The sequence below is a fragment of the Grammomys surdaster genome, unplaced genomic scaffold, assembly GCF_004785775.1.
Source record: "Grammomys surdaster isolate TR1022 unplaced genomic scaffold, NIH_TR_1.0 255, whole genome shotgun sequence".
NCBI lineage: Eukaryota > Metazoa > Chordata > Mammalia > Rodentia > Muridae > Grammomys > Grammomys surdaster.
In genome coordinates, this window is record NW_021604696.1 from 6,050,200 (window position 1) to 6,059,508 (window position 9,309).

At 46.8% G+C, this 9,309-nt stretch overlaps 2 pseudogenes across 1 annotated transcript; both read left to right on the forward strand.

The window, feature by feature from the left end:
- Positions 1–4,278: 4,278 nt before the first annotated feature.
- Positions 4,279–5,088, forward strand: LOC114627600 (annotated as a pseudogene). The gene has a single exon (XR_003712379.1). The product of XR_003712379.1 is annotated as a proteasome subunit beta type-6 pseudogene (transcript).
- Positions 5,089–5,136: 48 nt separating this feature from the next.
- On the forward strand, positions 5,137–6,063 carry LOC114627530 (annotated as a pseudogene).
- The last annotated feature ends 3,246 nt before the right edge of the window (positions 6,064–9,309 follow it).

Below are 9,309 nucleotides of genomic sequence, written 5' to 3' on the forward strand. Positions count from 1 at the left end.
CTCCCTCTCCTCTCTCTCTCCATGTTCCTGACCTAGGCTCTTCTCTCTCTCTCTCTCTCTCTCTCTCTCTCTCTCTCTCTCTCTCTTCCTCCCCTACTTCTCTGCCTCTACTCTCTTTTCAACTCCCCTTCCAATGCCCTAAATAAACTCTATTATAGACTAAACCCATCTGTTGTATGGCTGGTACCTCAGGGGGGAGAGATGCTTCAGCATGGACCTGCTGAGGTACCCCCTCCCACTGCACCATACCATGCTCTGTAAAACATATCCTTGGTTTTATAAAAACACATCACACATGATGCAAAGGCATATATGGAGGAAAAATATAAATCATGTAAATCCCACTTCCTCTTCTTCACTCATTCCAGACGGCTTCAGTAGACAGAAGAGATGTAACATCCACCAGTACTCTATCTCTTCCCATTCGTTCAACCACTCTTACGATGCCTGCCACTCTGCGTTCCACACTTCAAATCTCTGCCATGAATGACCCCGAAGGCCGATGTGTTGGAGACTTGATCCTCAGCCTGTGGTGCTACTGAATAAGAATGTGCCTTTAAGAGTCTGAGCCAGGTACCCTTTGAGGAAGTTAGATCATTGTACTTGTTATTGGGACTCCAGCCTTTCTCTATCTCTTCTGCTTTCCACCACTTTGATTCATCTTATGTCCCCAACTTGCCACAGGCCCAAAGCAACAAGACCAAATAACCATAGGCTGAGACTCCAAAATCTAGGGCATAAATCCATTCCCTAAAGAAAGTGTAATGGCTTTATGCAACAGATCAAACCTTTCTTCCTTACAAGTTTACTATCTCAGGTACTTGTCTCAGTGACTAAAAGCTAACCCGATGTGGTGGCCTGTGACCTGGAAGGCCTATGGGCAGAAGTTATTGTCTTCTGGAGCCTGGGTACCTAGCTCCAAGGAGTCTCTAGATGGTACTCAACAAGCAGATGGTGAGCTAGCAAACAAACAGAATTCAGCCTACCTGCACAACGCATTTGCTGGGGATAAAACAAACCCCAATTAACGCAGTAAGTGACATTTTGTCGTCTCTATTTAAGGACACACAAAATAATTAGAGCTTAATATACGGAGGACTCTGAGTGTGACGCTGGATATAATCAAATGTCAATACACAGAAACCTAGGGAGAGGCTGTAATAATGAATCCTGCTGGGAAGAGACATCAGGACTGGCTTCCCTGGAAGGGGGTGCTTTAATCGGGGTTCCACAGCTGGGATCCACACTGAGAAGCATTAGGAGTCGTGATGGAAACTGAGAAGAGTAAGGGTTCAGAGCAGGCAAATGGCCGGTTCCCCTCAGCAGGGTTGTGCTTAGTGAGAGCCTGCTAAATGCTGGGCATCTTTCATCACATACTCCAGAGCCAAACACCCGCATCATCTCGCGCATCTGTGCATGTGGAGAGTGGTCCTGACAGGGACATAATGACAGGTCTCAAGCCTGGATCTCTCTAAATCTAAGGTATACATGTTTGCATTCTCTGGTCAAGGGAGTTGGACTCAGCTTCTCCCATTCCTGAGTCCACGGTGCCCCATCCGTTCACTATACCAACCACTCTGCTGTTCTGTGGCTGACCATCAATCAGCCACACTTGCAAGTTGTGCCTCCCTCCATCCATCTCCAGGCAGGGGTGAGAGGCTGCCAAAAGATGGCAAAGGGATCCCACTAAGAGTGGCCTTTGCCCCATGGATATAGGAGACAGGAGAAAGTGGAAGGAGTTCCTGACAAATGCCCTCATCCTCCTCCTTCCTGCCTCAACAAGACCAATGGCTTGAATCCAATCCCTGGGACTTACATGGTAGAAGGAGAGAACAGACTCCCAGAAGTCATCGCCTGATGTCCGTGGGTACTCTGTGTCTCACAAATGTAATTTCAAGAAAAATAAGAGACAAAATACTAAAAGATAGCCCAAACTAGACTAGGTAATTAGGCCCTGGTACTACAATGTCCCAGTCTCTCCGTACACTGAAGCTCTCAAGGTTCATGGGCCTTACAGAAGTTTCCATATAAGACATGATTTCTTTCCAGGGACTTTTGTTGACACCTCAAGCCCTCTTTTGAAGTGTGTAGTTAATACAAAATACAACTGTCACCTCAAAGAGAAAAAGAGATAGTTTGTCTTGGAGCCAAAAATATCCTGGTTTTAGAACGCCTGTCTTGTATGTCAGTCAGAGGTGAGACCCATCCATGTTAGAAGCAGGGAGCTGAGGACACCTCCAGACCTTCACTCAGGGCTAGTGCTGCCATGCTGCCATTACTTTGGCTTCCTAGAAAGAAGCCCTGAGATCTGAGCTTCATATTTCGAAATATACTTGTTATTAATCGAAATATACTTGTTATTAAGACAGTAGTATGAGTGATATTTGTGCGAGGAAAGCAAGTCCATCCCTGTAAATAAATTACGTAGTCTAATCACACTGTCCATAGTCAAACAAACCCCGGGGCAGAGCTCTAAAGGATTCAGCTATTGCAACAGTCTCTAAAGCATCTATACAACTAGTTTGTATGTCAGAAAAGACAAAGCAGGGCCCAACTCTGTGCCAGCCCCACCCCCTCAAACTCTCCCCTAGCCAAATCTATGATGACTCTGGACAGAACAAACTACAACCTCAGAGGACAGATATCCAAAGTCCCTGTGGCCTGTCTTACTCATGAAGTAGTCCACGGTGGATGCTTGCAAATGTGAACACGTATATCTGTGACATAAAGGATAAAGACATTACACAAGCCTTGGTGGCCTTCTGGCCACCTACATCTTAGCCTAGACAAGTCAAATGAAGCCTGAGTCCCAGGGATACATATCTCTTCCCAAAACCATGCACCATAGAACACGTCCAGGCGCTTCATGCAAAGTCCTATTTAGTGTAAGACACTGTTCCAATACTGCCCTGCTTATGGAATAGGGAACAAAACATGTGTTTGGGATGCAGATCCTTGGCAACCTTGGGTTAGGGGTTTGTCAAGCTTGAGGAAGCCCTCTGATCCCCAGCTACTCCCAAGGCCCCTCCCTCTCTATGGACCACAGTACCAACCCCACCTCCCATAGCAAAGTCAATTAGACCCTCCCTATGGCCCTAGGACACCTGTAACTACCCTTGTTTATCAGAACTGAAAGATGCTGCCTCCTGGCAGGGGCCGAGCAGTGGATAGTCTTGTCTGTTCACCTGGCTGAGCCCTGGGTTCAGCTGAGCCAAGCTGCTCATCATGACAACAGGCTGTCTCACACTGAACGTCAGAGAGGGGGCCCAGCCACTTCCTGATGCATTATTTATCAGGAACACATTAACCATTAACTGTGGTGACATCACAGGCATTTGAAGGTAATTTGTGGAAAGTATTGTTAGTGCAATTGATTTGCAAATTCTTTGACAGGGACAACCAAGCACCAAGCAGGCGGAGAGGTGAAATGGAAACCTTTTTTTTTTTTTTCTTAATGTATTTGGGGATAATTGATTGAAAGCTAAGCTGTGTAGCCAGTGAGAAAATGAGATTATGCTCTCAGTTATGCAAAGAAATTGTATATTCTGCAAAACAGCAAGATGAAGAGCTGCCAGGGCAGGCAGCTGGGAGGCAGGCACTGGTTCCATCTTGGGAGCAAAAGAGGATGATGATATCTTTCTTTCCAAATTCAAATCAGTGGATCTGAGCACGATATAAACCAGGAATGGCAGCACATGGCTCTAATTCTAGAACTCAGAAGATAAAGGCAGGAGGATTAAGGGCTCAAGCTTATATTTGGCTACTTAGCAAGTTTGAGGCTAGCCTGGGCTACATGAGACCCTGTCTCAAAAGAAAACGTTGATGCCCTCCTAATTCTACTTACTCTGTGTCCTCTCTCCTGCTCCATCTGAACCTCATGGAATCTGAGCATCAGCCAGACTTCACACACACACACACACACACACACACACTGCCTCTCTAGAATTACTGAGTCTTGAGACCTCCCATCACAATTCTCTTAGGCACATCGAGGACCAGTATGTCCCATGGACACAGATGGATGGGGATTCCTCCACCTTGCACTTCTCTCAGCTCTCACCATCCTTGAGCCAGTCCCAGTCGGTACCCTAACTACCCACAGTATAGTACATTGTTAGTTGTTACAAAGGTGGGTCAGAGTTCTAGAGCACCCACTAAGATTTCTAGGTTTTGTGTTCCAGAGCCAGGAATTGGATGAGGGGGGCAGATGGATAATGATGAAACTTTATTTAGAAGTGTATTTGAGAAAGTATATTAAGAAAAAAAGGGGGAGTTGCTTTGTGGCAGCAGTAGCAGAGGAAGATGGCGGCCGCCTTAGCTGTTCGTGGAGCGGGATCTGCACCAGCCTTTGGGCCGGAGGCTCTTACCCCAGACTGGGAAAACCGAGAAGTCTCCACAGGGACCACGATCATGGCTGTGCAATTTAATGGGGGCGTGGTTCTAGGAGCAGACTCCAGAACAACCACTGGGTCCTACATCGCCAATCGAGTGACTGACAAGCTGACCCCCATCCATGATCGTATCTTTTGCTGCCGCTCAGGCTCGGCAGCTGATACCCAAGCAGTAGCCGATGCTGTCACTTACCAGCTTGGTTTCCACAGTATTGAGCTGAACGAGCCTCCGCTCGTACACACGGCCGCCAGTCTCTTTAAGGAGATGTGTTACCGGTACAGAGAAGACTTGATGGCGGGCATCATCATTGCAGGCTGGGACCTTCAAGAAGGAGGGCAGGTGTACTCTGTTCCCATGGGAGGTATGATGGTAAGACAGTCCTTTACCATCGGGGGCTCCGGGAGCTCCTATATCTATGGCTATGTTGATGCTACCTATCGGGAAGGCATGACCAAGGACGAATGTCTGCAGTTCACTGCCAATGCTCTTGCTTTGGCTATGGAACGCGATGGCTCCAGTGGAGGAGTGATCCACTTGGCAGTCATTCAAGAGTCAGGGGTAGAGCGGCAGGTGCTTCTGGGAGACCAGATCCCCAAGTTCACCATTGCCACTTTGCCACCTCCCTGAAGCCTTGCATTCTAGGATGTAGTAAAGGATATTCATACACAAAAGCTAATAAACAGTTTGTTAAGGAGAAAAAAAGGGGGGTGGGCAGACTGACAGGAGAACCGGGTAGTGAGCAATATGGCAGAGACTGGAGACACCAACAGGAAAGTCTGTTACCACTACGACAGGGATGTTGGAAACTCTTATTATGGACAAGGCCATCCAGTGAAGCCTTACTGAATCTGCACAACACAATTTGCTGCTCAACTACAGTCTCTACCGAAAAATAGAAATCCATCGCCCTCACAAAGCCAGTGCTGAGGAGATGATCAAGTATTACAGTGATGAAGACACTGAATTCTTACAGTCTAGTCTCTCAGACAACATGTCTGACTACAGCAAGCAGATGTGGAGGCTCGACATTGGTGGGGACTGTCCAGTATTTGATGGATTGTTTGAGTTTAGTCAGTCATCTACTAGTGGTTCTTTGGCAAGTGCTGTGAAACTTAATAACCAGCAGCCGACATTGCTGCGAACTGGGCTGGGGACCTGCATTGTGCGAAGAAGTCTGAAGCATCTGGCTTCCGTTACATCAATGATACCATCTTGGTCATAGAGTATCACCAGAGAGGGTGCTGTATGTTGACATTGATATTCACCGTGGTGATGCTGTGGAAGAGACCTTCTACCACAGACTGGGCCATGACTATGTCTTTTCATAAATACACAGAGTGCTTCCCTAGTACCCCAGGAACTAGGGAGGTACAGGATGTTGGGGCTGGCAAACGCAACTACTATGCTGTTAACTACCCACTCTGAGATGGAATAGATATTGGGTCCTATGAAGCCATTTTCAAGCCAGTCACATCCAAAGTAATGGAGGTGTTCCAGCCTAATTTAGCAGCGGTCTTACAACGTGACTCAGATTCTCTATCTGGGGATCGGTTAAGTTGCATCAAAGGGCATGCCAAGTGTGTGGAGTTTGTCATGAGTTTTAACTTGCCCATTCTAATGCTGGGTAGAGGTGGCTCTACCGTACTTAATATCATAATATCGTCGCTGTAACATTGCTCGTGAGAGAGAGTAATCAGACAGCGTGCGGAGAAGGGCAGCTGGCCAGCACAGGGCTGAATGCTGAGTAGAGCAGAAACGGAGAACAGGTGGTCAGCTCAAAGCTGCTTCCTGAGGCAGGCAGGTGGCCAGGCAGAACAGTGGAGCAACTGACTGCTTAACCACAGGTTACGTTTCCTGTGAGGACCACAGCAGAAAGGATTTTGCTATTGTGCAGGTTGAACCAGACCTGCATGGGAAATTCTGCTGTTTTGGCTCTAATTTTGACATTCCCTGAATGTCAAACAGTAACTTGGATGACATGAAACTTAAGGGTAAGGGACTCGGATGTATTTGTAGATGGCTCTGTTGAGGCCAGGCCAGCAGCCATATCCAAAACAATGGCCTCCTGTGACGTTTATGTGCCAGGTGGACACTTGAGATGGCCACCACCCTCCCTCCCTGGAGAGATTTATTTATGCAGCCATGCAAAAAATCCTCCTCAATCTGATTTGAGGTTTTCATTTCTTAATTTGATCAAATTGAAAACTGGGCTGTGAAAGGCTCAGGTCTGAGGTTCAGTGGAGACACTGACACAGACTGCCTTTTTAGGTGAGTTTTTTTTTGGTTTTGTTATGTTTAGTTTTTGTCTTTTGTTCTTGTTTTTTGAGGCAGGGTTTCTCAGTGTAACCAGCTCTGGCTGTCCTGGACTCACTCTGTAGACCAGGCTGGCCTCCAACTCAGAGGGATCTGCCTGTCCTCTGCCTCCTGAATGCTGACTTACTATGTTTTAAACATCACAGAAGACAACTCGGTGGGACACTGAGAAGAACTTGAGCCTATGTGGCAGAGTGAGGGTCCCTTCTTATATGTAGGTTTCAGGAGGGGGAGGATCCAGGCCATGTGGTTAGTGACTCACCCCTGCTGTGCTTAAGGTCAGGCTATCTCTGATTCCCAGTTGACAAGGGGAACAGGGGAGGTCTCTCGTTTGTCTGGTGGGTGAGCAGGATGTGACTGGGGGCGGGGGAGAGAGGTCCATTTGGTTACTATGTATCTAGCATGTGTGGTATGCTACCTTACCCCTGTTAGCTAGGAAGCTGATAGCTTCCTGCCTGTATGCAGAATCAGGGGTAGATAAAGACACAGCTGCAGATGAGTGTGGGGTGGGGGGGGACCTGAGCAGCAGATGCTCTGGGTTCTGATAGAGTGGGGAAATGGCTCAGTGAGAAAAGGGCACACTGCACAAATACGTGAACTTGAGGACAGATTCCCAGAACCCGTAAACCCACTCAGGCACAGAAGTTGTGTGTGATCCCAGCACTGGAGAGGTAGAGATGTGGGATCCCTGGGCAAGCTGACTGCCTAGATCACCAGATACATAATGGGGAGAGCAATCAAGAATTCTGGCATCGGGGTTGGAGAGATGGCTCAGTGGGTAAGAGCACTGACTGCTCTTCCTAAAGGTCCTGAGTTCAATTCCCAGCAACCACAAGGTAGGTCACAACCATCTGTAATGGGATCTGATTGCCCTCTTCTGTTGTGTCTGAAGATAGCTACAGTGTACTCATATACATAAAATAAATAATTAATTCTTTCTTAAAAAAAGAACTCTGGCATCAACTTCAGACACACACACATACACACATACCCTCTTATGTCATGACATATGTGAACATACATCCACACACACCATACATATATACAGAGAAAAAAATCTGAGTTAAAAAATGAAATAAATAAAAAAGAAAACAAAAGAAACTATTTAGAGAAAAAAAGATAGCCATCAAGATGGCTCAGTGGGTGAAGAGTACTTGCTGTCAAGCCTAAGGACCCAAGTTCAATCCCCAGGACCCACATGGTAGAAGGCAAGAATTCTTCCTGCTGACTTACACACATCCTCTTTGGCATATTTGAGATGCACAAATCTGTGAAAACAATAAATAAATAAATATTTTAAATTTTATTAAAAAAAAAAAAGAAATGGGCTCACAGGGTCATAATCAAGTTGTCCTAGCAATGACAGCAGGAGACAGTTCCAGGCTGTCACCACAGCACCCATGGCTTTCCCTTAATCTTTAAGTAAAATTGGAATCCTTGACTTTGATGCAGAAAAGAAAGTCAGGGTATCCCAGTGAACTCAGGGTTAAAGTTTATTTAAAAATAGAAACAAAGTTGCCCAGGGAGAGAGTGGGGCTCACCTGAGAGAGGCGTGTGGGGTCCTTAAAGGGCAGCTGTGGTTAAGAATTTTAAAGATAAAGAAGGAAAACCAAAGTGTGGGTGCTTTGGTCCTTCTTAGAAGAAGTAACAAGATACTCAAAGGAGGAAATATGGAGACAAAGTGTGGGACAGAAACTGAAGGAGGGGCCATCTGGAGACCATTCCACCTGGGTATCCATCACATGTGCAGTCACCAAAGGTAGACACTGATGTGGATGTCAGGAAGTGCATGCTGTCAGGAGCCAGATATAGCTGTCTTCTTAGAGGTCTGCCAGAGCATGACATATACAGAGAGGCAGATGCTCACAGCTAGCCATTGAACTGATCATGGGGTTCCCAATGGAGGAGTTAGAGAGAAGACTGAAGGAGCTGAAAGGGTTTGCAGCCCCATAGGGAGAGCAACAATATCAACCAACCAGTGCTCCCAGGGTCTAAACCACCAGCCTGGGAGCACATAGGGAGGGACCCATGGCTTCAGCTGTATATGTAGGGGAGGATAGCCTTGTCTGGCATAGGTGGGAGAGGAGGTCCTTGGCCCTGTGAAGGCTGGATGCCCCAGTGTGGGGGAATCCAAGGGTGAGGAGTTGGGTGAGTGGGTGGGGGCACATCCTCATAGAAGCAGGAGGAGGGGGGATGGGATAGGGGGTTTCTGAGTGAGGAGAAATGGAGAAAGGGGATAACATCTGAAATGTAAATAAAATATCTAATAAAAATAAAAAGAATCTTAATGATGAGTGGTTAAGTATCTTAGTGATGACAGCTGTGCCTAGGAATTTTTGGAAGCCATAAGAACGTCACTGCTTGAGACCCGGAGCGAGCAGAGCTAGAGCAAGTGGGAGAGAGGAAGGGGGGAAAAAAAAGAATGTCACTGTGTAATGGGTTTCCACTGGACCCTCCCTCCTCCAGCTCACTTTTCTTCCTTAGACAATTGTTTGAGACAGGGTCTTGCTGGGTACCTTTGTCTGCGGATGGTCTAGAACTCAAAGAAATCCATTTGCCTCTGCCTCCTGAGTGCTGGAATCAAAGCTGTGTACCACCACGCCT